At 45.9% G+C, this 11,758-nt stretch overlaps 2 non-coding genes across 2 annotated transcripts; one reads left to right on the top strand and one right to left on the bottom strand.

The window, feature by feature from the left end:
- Window positions 1–211: 211 nt before the first annotated feature.
- Window positions 212–293, top strand: TRNAS-UGA (transfer RNA serine (anticodon UGA)). Its single transcript has one exon. It is a non-coding gene; the product is annotated as a tRNA-Ser (tRNA).
- Window positions 294–1,164: 871 nt separating this feature from the next.
- On the bottom strand, window positions 1,165–1,246 carry TRNAL-UAG (transfer RNA leucine (anticodon UAG)). The gene has a single exon. It is a non-coding gene; the product is annotated as a tRNA-Leu (tRNA).
- Window positions 1,247–11,758: the final 10,512 nt, after the last annotated feature.

Genomic DNA, 11,758 nt, shown 5'->3' with positions numbered 1-11,758 from the left:
TTCAACTACAGGTTATGAACTTTCACATTCCAGAATTGAAAATCCCAGTAGCTTTACAGTCTTGACTTGCTAAATGTGTCACAGGTGACATGGGTAACTTGACACATTATGAATATATTTATTGTGTTTTTCTGTATGAAAACTCCGCACTGTACAGAGGACGGGAGGTAGTATATTCAGGTATATATAGGTAGACAGTTTAGAATGTAAGGTAGTCGTGGCCGAGCGGTTAAGGCGATGGACTTGAAATCCATTGGGGTTTCCCCGCGCAGGTTCGAATCCTGCCGACTACGGAAGTGATTTATTGTTGATTTTTATAGCTCTCGACTAGTTAATATGAAAATGTAATATTGGAAGTTATTAAATGCTGTAAGCAGCTCTTCCATCCTCTGCACTCAAATTATTACATTACATTTCTGTTTAGTTCCTAAGAGTGATGCCGACGTGTCATTTTTTAGCCATATTTTCCAAATCTCAACTTCATTACTTGATTAGGTCTCCCTGCTACTTTCTTGCCCTTGTCATTTTTTCATCTCCCTTGCAAGTCTTTGTTTCTGCCTCCTCTCCCTGTTTTGCTGCATCCTATATCAGGATCCATTTTCGTTACTGTCTCCTTTTCCCACCAGTTATTTGGCAAATTAAATTCACGTTCTATTTCCGAAACCGAATATCTGTCTGCTGGACCCAGACCACTTGTCATGTACAGCATACATTGCACGATAGGCAGTTGGGGCAATAATTACACTATTAAGAGAGAAAACACAAGTCCCAGAATGCAACGGTTCTATTCATTTAAAAGCCAGGATTGACCGAAAGATGGAGCCAAGTGCGAATCTATTCTGTTCACTTTATCTTTTTTTTTTTTACAGCGATTTAAAGAACTTTTCGAGCCTTGCAAACCCGTCTGATGGAAGGGGGAGGAGTAATGGCTGCGGATGATCTGACTGTCTTTCAAGCAGCTGCTAGTGGCAGCCGTCTGCTCAGCCTGCTTGCGCTGCAATGCTGCCACCGACTGCACGGTGTAAGGATTCTGTGTTACTTCATATCTTAGTTACAGTGATGGGAGCTGAGGCTTCGACGTGTGCTTAAAGTCTGGAATCATTAAAAGAAAATTAAAAGAAGGTCACCTTTCAATTAAAGGTATTTGTTATAAAAAAAAAACCTTGGCAGCGGTGGGATTCGAACCCACGCCTCCAAAGAGACTGGAGCCTAAATCCAGCGCCTTAGACCGCTCGGCCACGCTACCACGTGTGTATTCTCTCTTCCTTTTGCTTATGAATCTATCAGAAGGCATGAGCGTGTCTCATTGTTGATGTTATGTAATTCTTCACAATTAATAGGTGACTGAAAATCACATCGGCGACAATTACAGAAGACTTGATTGGAAATGAGGGTGGAAACGTAATCGGCGACAAGATGGCGAAAAAGTGTAAAACGCTGTTTTGGATCAGACACTGCGGCAGGCATTAGTTGTGGGAGAGAGTTAAGGACATAGTGGATAAAATGATAGGTTTGTATTGTCCAACTCATAATTAGGACACAAGTTCCTCAAAAAATGTTGAAGGGGCTAAATATTCCTGATGATGCGCTGACAACACAAGGAGTGATGTCACAGGAAGTGATGCCGGAGTCGTATCAAATCCTTAAAGAAAATCGACTCTTTTTACCCTCCTCCCCCGTTTTGCCTTTATCCTACAGCCACTTCCGCTGACAGATATTCAAGCTTCAACCAGGCAAAACGTGTTGTCTCAGCGATGGCTTCGGCACACTAGCAGGCTGGAAATGCGTGGGGCTCAAGCCCTCCTCCTCCTCCTCCCAGTCATCAATCATGAAGATAACTGGTAGGTAATTGTGTTATTACCTCTAAACAGGGCTTATGTAAGGGAGGGGCGTGTTTTATGTAATCAAGGGCATGGCCAAAAAACATAACCACACTGGGGCAGATTTACGAGCCCCTTCCGACACTTTTACGCCGCCGTTGCGCCACTTTTGTGACGCAGCGGTGGCGTAAACAATGCGCCATGTTGCGACTTATTTATAACGTGACGCATCTAGGCAGATGCGTCACGTTGTAAAGCCCTGCGCCACAAGAAACCTGCATCGGGTTTCATGTGGGCGTTCTGTCGCAGGGTGGGCGTTCCCTCGTTGGAAAACCCCGTAAAACTGACGCAGTGAAATCTACAAGATTTCACTGAGTCTGTTTTAAGATGCTGCTGAGTCAAATCCTTACAGTGACGCACCACGTTATGTATGGGTGGCCCCTGTGCATTGCAGAAGTTGCGTCGCGCTTGCGACGCGACTCCAGCAATGCGCCGCCTGTACACCACAAGATGCGTCACACATCTGCCCGTCCTTGCACCATGGTGCGCCGCATTCTAAATGCGGCGCATCTGTGGTGGCACAAGGAGGGAATTGCGTGACGTATCAGTTCTGGCGCATCCCTGCTGATTTGCAGAGATGCGCCAGAACTTGTAATTATGCCCCAAAATCTTTACTTAACAAAATGCGTCGCCCGACTGGTACTTTGCTGCCTCTTTCCATTATTGCATCCAGATACAATTAGGGTGACCAACTGGCATTGGTGCAAATTCAGGACGGTGAGTGTAAAAATTCAGGACAAAGGGTCAAAATTCAGGCACAAATTCAGGACAGGAGATCAAAATTCAGGGCAAAGCTTCAGGACAAAAGATAAGTTTTACAGACACATCAAAGGAGGTCGCGCAATAATATATATGTAAGCCGATCCATATCCATAACATTCCACCATTTACAAACCTATCCATCATGTATCCTTCCATCTATATTTTCACTCACCCCTCTCTCCATCCACCCTTTCACTCATCCATCCATTATTTATCCATCCACCCTTTCACCCTATCCATCTGTACACTCATCCATCCACTCTTCTACCATCCATCCATTCACTCATCCATCCAGCCATTTACCCTTTCAGCCATCCAGCCATCCTTTCACTTACTCTTCCATCCACCCAGTCACTCATCTTCCACCCATTCACTCTTTCAGTCATCCATCCTCCCTTTCTCTCTCCATCGACCCTTTCACTTAGCCATCCTTCCTTCCGTCCATCCACCCACCCATCCATCTACTCATCCACTCATGAATCCATCCATTGACCCTATCACTCATCCATCCTTTCTCTCATCCATCCTTTCACACCTTTACTCATCTATTCATCCTTTTGTCCATCTACCCTCCCTTTCACTCACTCATCCGTCCATCCATTCACACTTGCACTTATCAATTAATCAATCCATCCATCATTTCACTCATCCATCCACTCACTCGCTCATCATCCATCCTTTCACTCATCCATCCACCCTTTTACTCATCCAGCTACCCTTCCACCCATACTTCCAGCTATTTGCCTTTTCCATCATCCATCCTCTTATTATCCATCTATTCAATCTTTCATTCATCTAATTACCCTTTCAATAATCCATCCACCCATCCCTTCACTTACTCACTCGCCCACCTTTTCATATTAATTTCGAGGTGAGCCTTTGTCCGCAGAGTTGCAGACAGAAGAGTCCCATCAAGAACTTCACCCTCGCTGCAGGAGCCATCCCAGGACTGGAACAGGAGTCACCCATGGCAGAGACAGGATCCACCACGGGGGGGGGGGTGGGGTACATGAGCCATCACAGGGGGCGGGGGGTGACAGGAGCCACCACATGGGGGGACAGGAGCCATCACTGGGGGCGCATAAGCCTTCACGCGGGACATGATCCACCACATGTCGGGCAAAGGAACCATCCAGGGTGGGCACAGGGGTGGGCATGCAGTATTCTAGTATCATCTGGGTCTATTCCAGGGTTGGGTAGGGCTCCTCACCCCCTCCTGGACAAGAAAACAAGAAGACAGGCTATCTTTTCAAAATGTTAGTTTTGCCATCCCCCACTGTGATGTACAGTACTTAAAAGAGATACTCCAAGAGAACTGATTTAACTGATTGTCCTCCATACTCTGTTAATCAATGTGGGTGGGATTGTGCCTTTTCTTTATTTTATTACATTATAGACTGCATGTTTGAAGAACCGAGGTTTGCTAACAATTTAGTGACAGTAATTAAGCTCTGCTCTGTGAAGAGAACCACGTGCTGTCTCGGTGTAATACTCATTTTTTAGAGTTTAAAAACATTGCAGCATGCTCCTCAATTATCAAGAGTATTCACATTTATATGTAAGTTCTAACATATATGCCCCACAGGAGAGCTAGTTGCGGCTTGAATGAGAGACTGGTTCTTTGTTTAAGCTACTGTGTGCCTCCAAGAAAACACATTTACCCGAAAGGGTAAACCCAATATGTGTCACTGGGATCTGGGTATATGGTAGTACATTGGAACAGTGGTCCCAGTAAACAATAGAACAACACACAAAATAACACAATTTCAAGTAAATATTCAAAATACACATAGTGGTTGGCATACAGTGTTATTTAATCACACTGAGCACACATTTCTTTGTAATCACAATAAATCTACACAAAAGTGCCCCTAGAAACGGGAGAGGGAGAGGGGTTGTGGACATGTAGGGAGTGTTATCGGTGAGGAAAAAGAAAGAAGTGCAAATCATACAAGGCAATAAACAACATGGGACCCAAATTTCTTAGAAATTCCCTTAAGTCTCTACCAACCCCCAGAACGCTTCGTTCCAACACCGCCCACCTGCTTCAAATCTCTAGAACAAGGAAAGTCAATTGGGGTGACAGACGTTTTGCCATTGCAGCAGCAAGATTGTGGAATTCTCTCCCTCTTAACATTAAATCTAGCCCCACACTGCTTATTTTTAGAAAGTTACTTAAAACATGGCTGTTTTCTCAATAAACTAACTAGCAACTTCAGATATAGAGCTCTGCATCTGTTCTCTGAAACACTGGTAATAGACCTAGCTCCCAGCGCCGAGACACCCACGGGTAATTGCTGCGCTTTAAAAATCACAAAAATAAATAAATAAATAAATAAATAAATACAATCACGTTTTTTTTATAGTACACAGGGCGCATATCTTTGGCCCTAAAGTTCAGTTTTGTCAAAACAAATAAAGCTATGATTATTAACAGTAAACACAGTGATGAATCGGTGTTGATCAAGCTGGCTAGTAAAGTGGATGTCGACGTTTCGACCCCAGATATGTAGATTATTACATCCCTTACATCAGGGTCTTCATCAGGACATAGGTGAAAGGAAAAGGGGGGACCGTGAAAACCAGCTCTATGCTGTGGACTTGTAGGGGATTTTGGACGCGTGGGCTGTAAAGGCAGGAAAGGTGGAGCACCTTATTGCCTGTGAATGTAGGGCATCGATATTTCAAATGAAATCAGCGAAACCATTAATTGTATCTTAGGTGCTGGACATGGCGGAGAACCCCGCAATTAGGGGGTTCGAAACGCGTCGACTTTAATTGACCCTGAGTCAACAATAAGGCTAGAAGGACTGTGTTAGGATAAAAAGAAATTGATTTCGTACTGTATATTTTCATGTAACATAGTCACATTAGGATAGGGAATAGGATTCATAATATTGTACATTGATATACTTTGTTTTGGCAAAGGGCCGTATTATATGTTTTTTGTTATATATATATGTGTGTGTGAATGTGTGATGAATGGACCAGTCAACAATGGTTGTTGGATGTGTTGTAAATATGTACAGTGATTACATTTTATTGTAATTTTTTTCTTATTGTAGATTTTTGTATATGCACCTTTAAAAAAAAGTTTTTTTCAGAAACAACAAGTTAAATTAACTAGTGAATTAAATAAATAAACAAACTAGTGACGTTTAAAAATGGACCGATATGCTTTATTCATATAGGGATGACCAAAAAAATGGCAAGTTAATTCCAGTACTGGCATTCGTGTTGTTGATTCCTTATATTTGACTTAGCCTTGCTGGGTGAAGAGTCAAGACCATGTGTTGTTCATAGGATTGGCTAAAGAGCAGACTGAAATCTGCCAATTTTGATACCCGGGGCCCTGGGTCCATGCCTATATCGGTAGTAGTAGAGGGTGGGGGGAGGTCTAAAGTGTGCGCATGCGCAGGCCAGTCGAAATCTGGACAACTCCGGCCTTTTGCATGCGCACTCGCAGTCACCCTCTGCCTGTGCGCTGCCTCAGCCTGCCTGGGCTGTCACTCTCCGCTGCAGCCCCACCCCCCACGGGCCGGCCCACTTCCTTATGGATGCCCGATCCTGTCGGGCTTCTCCCGGGGCCTTGGTGCGCTCGGCGCACCAATTTATTTTTGGGGGGGAACTTGGAAAAAAAACATATTTTATTATGCAGTGCAGTCTCGGCGGTCGTCCAGGTTAGTGGGGCAACGCCCCAACGCCCCCAATAGACGCACCACCACTGCCCATCCCTGGGACCGAAATTTCAGAAAATGGGGCGGTGGCAGCACAGTCTCCCTCCCTGAGCCTACAAAGGCCCAAGGGAGCCCACCCCTGGGGCCAAAATGTGTTTATATGGGAAGGGGCGCTGTCTGGCCCCCTCCCCGAGAATCTCTCAGTCACAGGGAGCCTAACCCCAGGGCCTTGCTGTCCCCCTCTCCAAGCTGTGAAAGGCCCGGGCAGCCCAACACCAAGACTGAAAAATGTTTGTATGGGGAGGAAAGACACATGCCCCCTCACCAAGCCACCAGAATGTAGCTATATGAGGCGGCTTGCACCCGCAGTCTCCCTCCCAGAGCTTCAAGTGGCCCAGAGGAGCCCACTCTCAGGGCCAATTACTTGAAAAGAGGTGGGCCATGCATCCTACCTCCCTGAGCCTTTAATAGCCCCAGGGACCCCACACCCAGGGGCTAACTCAGATGCTGTGTACCAGGGAGCCCACCCAGGGTACATAGAGGTTAACCTTCCGGCAGCAAGTGCAGGCAGGGAAACCTGTGTTTGCTCTCGCTTGGAGGGAGCATTTTCAAAACACCAAGTCTACTCCCAGCGAGCGGAAGCTTAAAAAATTAGCCCGCCTGCTGGCAGCAGACTTTTGTTCTGTTTCCCTGTCTGTAGTGATGCGGGCACAGAAACATATCAAAATATTGCTCCGCCTGGAGGGAGCAGCATTCAGAGCCACTGCTTGCAAGCGGGAGCAATGCCAGCTCCCACTGTATGCAGGGAGCTGGCTGGGGCCGTGGGGGCTGCAGTGCTCTAGCTTCAGCCCCCAACAACAGTATGGTGGTTGCCCTGTGTGGGCACCAGGGCACTCACCTTTCACATTTAGAGCCTTAGTGGATGGGGTCCCCGGGGCCAAAATCAGCAGTGGGAAGGAGGCTGTGTGCCCACATCTCCCTGCAATATGCTCTGGGGCCCTGGTGGATGGGGACCCTAAGGCCTGAAAGTAGCTTAGGGAAGGGGGACAAAAGCCCCGTCCAGGGAGCGGGCTGTGTGCTTTCCTCCCCCTGAACAATGGGTTGGACCCCCGGGGATGAGCTCCTTGGAGCTAAAATATGCCCAGGGAGGGAAGCTGCATGCCCTCCTCACCTGAATAATGGGCCAGGACCCATGGGTTGAGGTCTCAAGGTCAAAATCAGGATGGGAGGCGGGCTGAGTGCCCCCCTGTCCTAAAGATAAGGCCGGGCCCCGGGATATGGGATCCCCTGGGCTGAAGAAGGACAGGGGAGTGGTGTGAATATCCCTGTCCCCTAAACATAATGCTTCACCCCAGGGGATGGGGTCCCCCATGATTAAATTGGCCTGGGGAGGGCGACAACCTGAAAAGTTGGGCCTGGGACATGAGGTGTCTATGGCCTATAGCGACACATGGAGGGGGGCTAGGTTGCCCCCTCTCCTTTTAACTAAAATGTACAGCCCTGGGGGATGAGGTCCCCTGTGCCTAAAGAGGCTCAGGAGGGGGGTCCCTTCTCTTTAAAAAAAAAAGTGGGTGTGGGTTCCCAGGGCCAGGCCTTGTGGCCCATAGGCCATGCACAGCATGGAGTTGGCTGCTAAGTCTGGCCAAGCTGGTGGGTTGGATTTACGTATCATTAACAAGATTTACTTTACGATAAAAAAACAGAGCTATTCACTGGGAAAAAACGAAGGTTAAAGTATTTGTATTAATACTTTATTCGATATTGACATATCATAAAAGTACATACATTCATATAAAAACAATTTGGTTAAAAATATACATTTTCATATAGTAAAAGGATAAAACAATATTTACAGTAAAAAGCCATTTGAAGGCAGAATTTAAAGTGCAGTGATAATGAGAAACATATATAAATTACTAGCAATATATATAAAGGCTACACTTTGTTGGCATTTAAAAACCTAATTCGAGTGAGCCAAGCACTTGACAAATATTTTGCCACTCCGCAGACAATAAGGGAGAATGTTGTATCTGTTGTAAAGATACGGAGGGCACCCCAGAAATCTCTAACCCCCAGCTCCATACAGACTGGTTTCAACCACCTCAGTCATGCCCTTTTATAGGCTTTACAACCAAACAGAAAGTGTGGTAAAGATTCTGATTTACAGGGACAGCATGGGCATGTACCGTTTAGGACCCTTGAACCTTTCCAGCGTTCCGTGAATTTATTAAGGGGTAAAGTCCCATACCTCATCTTTAAGAAAAGTGATCTATCTCTTGATATTCTGATGAGGTCTAGAAACGGTTCCAACTTCCTGGTTGGCTTATGTTCCAGGAACTGCGTGGTTAGGGGGCCCCAATTCGGATTCCTCCGTTCTTCTGCATCTACCCATTCCCAGTAAATTTTCTTGACTACTTGCTTTGGGGGAGGGGACTGAGTAGTCCAGAATTCTGTCAAACCCAACTTCGTAACCAGTTGCCTTAGTTTATTTACCCGCTGTATTTTATTCGCACTGTTCAGGGTGATTAGTTCATCCAACACCAAAGCATAGTTTGCTAGCTCCGGGGTCCTCCTCAGGCGCACCCAAAACAGCAAGGGGCAAAGATGAACTATATCTAAAATAGAGCGTTTGCCCATGTCAGAGGAAAGGGATTTCAGAGGAGTTGAGGTAGGGAGGGATACTAAATATCTTATAAATTTGTTCTCCGCTCTGACTAAGTCTTGAGCATTTTCACCACCCCAAAGTTCGGCACCATATGTTGCAGAGGGCAGCGCTCTTCCCTCATACACGGCAAGAGCCGGGTCAATAGGCCTGCTGACTGACAGTCGCTGGCTCCTTAAGATAGCACCTGAAACTCTCTTGAGATTTAAAAGCATCTTGGCCACGTGGGAATCCCACCTCATTTTGCTATTTATTCTTATTCCCAGGTAGTCAAACTCCTCTACCACCTCAAGAGATGACCAATTAAGGAAGATATAAATTTTCTTTGCCTTCTTGGTGGGGGGTAACACCATCAACTTTGTTTTATTAGTATTGATAGTCAATCCACGTTTGTGACAGAACAGACTAAATCTGTCCAATAACTTTTGCAAACCAGATGGGGTTTTGGCCAACAGGAGGGTGTCATCTGCGAAGAGGAGTGTTGGGATTTTCTCCCCTGCCAGGACCGGGGCATCAGCACTGTCCTCCCTCAAATGATCCACCACCCCATTGACAAAGATGGAGAACAGTGTCGGGCCATCACACAGCCCTGGCACACCCCCCTGTTCACAGACACCCTCCCTGTTAATTTGCCCTGGGTCCCCCATCTAATCCTGGCGTAGCTATCCTTATGGAGTTTAACTATCAATTCCAGAAGATAGCGTGGGAACCCCATCTCCTGAAGCACCCTCCAGAGTTTAGCTCGGGGTACTAGATCAAAGGCACTTTTAAGGTCTATAAAGGCCAGGTAAAGATTCCCCTTCATAACGGTTACTGTCTTCCAGTAGATTGCCCAAAACCTAAATACTTGATCCATAGTGCCCACGTTTTTATGAAAACCTGCTTGGAAGTGGGAAAGTATATTCTCCTCCTCCAACCATCTATCCATCCGATTTACAATGACCCTGCCAACTACTTTCTGCATGGCATCGATTAAACTAATCGGCCTGTAGTTGGCAGGGTCCTCCCTGTCACATTTTTAAATATGGTAACCACGTCTGCACCTTTCCACGAGTCGGGCACAGGGTGGCCACCAAGGATCAAATTCATGAGGGGAGCAATGAAAACCGACCACACTTTGGGATCGTATAAATATAAATCACCCGGTAGCCCATCCGGGCCTGCTGCTTTTGAGGGAGTTATATTCCTAATGGCAGCAAGAACTTCCTGGGGTGTAAAGAGCTCGATAGCTGTGGATCCCTCGCTACCCGGGTCATTTTGCCCCCTGCAAAATGAGGCTACCTCATCTTCATCACAGTATAATTTTGAAAAATGCGAATGCAATTGCTGTTCGGTTATGTGGTTGGCAAGGGGCTCTACTCCACTTCTATCTAGAGTATTTATCAGGTTCCAGAATGGGCTAAGGTTCTTAGCACTGGCAGCCAACTTTAATTCCTGCCAGAATTCCTCTTCCCAGTCCCTCTTAGCACTTATAATGCAAGTGTTATATTCCCTTCTAGCTAGTCGCAATGCAGTTGTATCCTTCCTTCTAATAGCATCTGCTATGGCCCTTCTCCTCTGCCTGCACTGCGCTGTATACCCTGGAGTCCTAGCTTTTACAGGGTTCTTCCTTTTTGAACCCCCACTCTATTTTATCATGAAGAAGGAACCAATTTTCTTTATTAGGGTGTTATAGGAATCTACAAGGCTGAAGTTTTGGTCACTGTAGGAGTCTATAGATTTAGAAGCAAATACCCTTGCTTCCAATTCCACCCAACCTTTAATACAAAGTAGACTATCTTCTTGGCACAGCACCCTGTTCCATTTAAGTCTATGATTGCCATCAGACGGGACTACTTCTTTTGTGGTCATTAAAGGTGCCTCGGGTGAGTCCCTCGCCCTTCCCCATTTTATTTCCATACAGAGTGGATTATGGTCACTGTCCTGTGACTGTGTGACTACCATATCTACTAATCTACTCCATGAGCTAGTATCGAGCAGGATGTAATCGATACGGGACGGGCAGCTAAGTTTATTATAGGTCATAGCACCATTTGGGTCTGAAATTGTCCTGCCGTTTAAGGCACGTAAATTATATTCTACAGTTAGGGCGTTTATTTGGCTCGCTCTTGGGTCCGCTTTTTAATAGGGGCGAGAGTCAGGAACGGAATTTACTTTTTACAGTCATCTTCGTTTATGTCCATAATGTCTTCTATCGTTAGGGGTTCATATGTACAATTAAAATCTCCCCCTATGACAACACTGGACAGTGGAGAAATCCCTGCTAGCGTCCCCTCAAGGAGAGCTATGGTGGGTGAAATTTGTCCTCCCGGGGACCCACGTGCACAGACATTAAACAGATCAAAAGAGTTTATGGAGTGCTGGCCCTTTATAAAGATATGCAAGATGTCCTGGGATGGCAGGGAATGAGGGGTAACCATCAGATTCAGAGCTACTTTAATCCAAATATGTAAGCCCCCTGAAGGTCGGCCTCTCCCTATGCTGGTAGCAGGAATGAAGTAGGTGGAGAAACCATATTTGTATTGGGGGAAGCACTCCACGTTTCTTGGAACATACAGATATCCAACCTCTCTATAAATTCCCTCCATTCTGGTTTTAACATATTTTTCTGGAGTCCCGCTATATTCCAAGAAATTAACTTAATAATTTTCGTCTTTGGAGTAGCATTACTAGTGGTTAGGTATGGGGGTATACCTCCTAAGCCTAAAATTGTGGACTTATCCACTATGGGCGCTACATTTGGGTTCCCATCCCTGCGGCGGGTGGCCTCATCAGTG

The sequence above is a fragment of the Lissotriton vulgaris genome, chromosome 12 (genome assembly GCF_964263255.1).
Source record: "Lissotriton vulgaris chromosome 12, aLisVul1.2, whole genome shotgun sequence".
In the NCBI taxonomy this organism is placed as follows: Eukaryota; Metazoa; Chordata; class Amphibia; order Caudata; family Salamandridae; genus Lissotriton; species Lissotriton vulgaris.
Note: the sequence above shows the minus strand (reverse complement) of the source record. Positions and strands in the feature narration are given on the sequence as shown.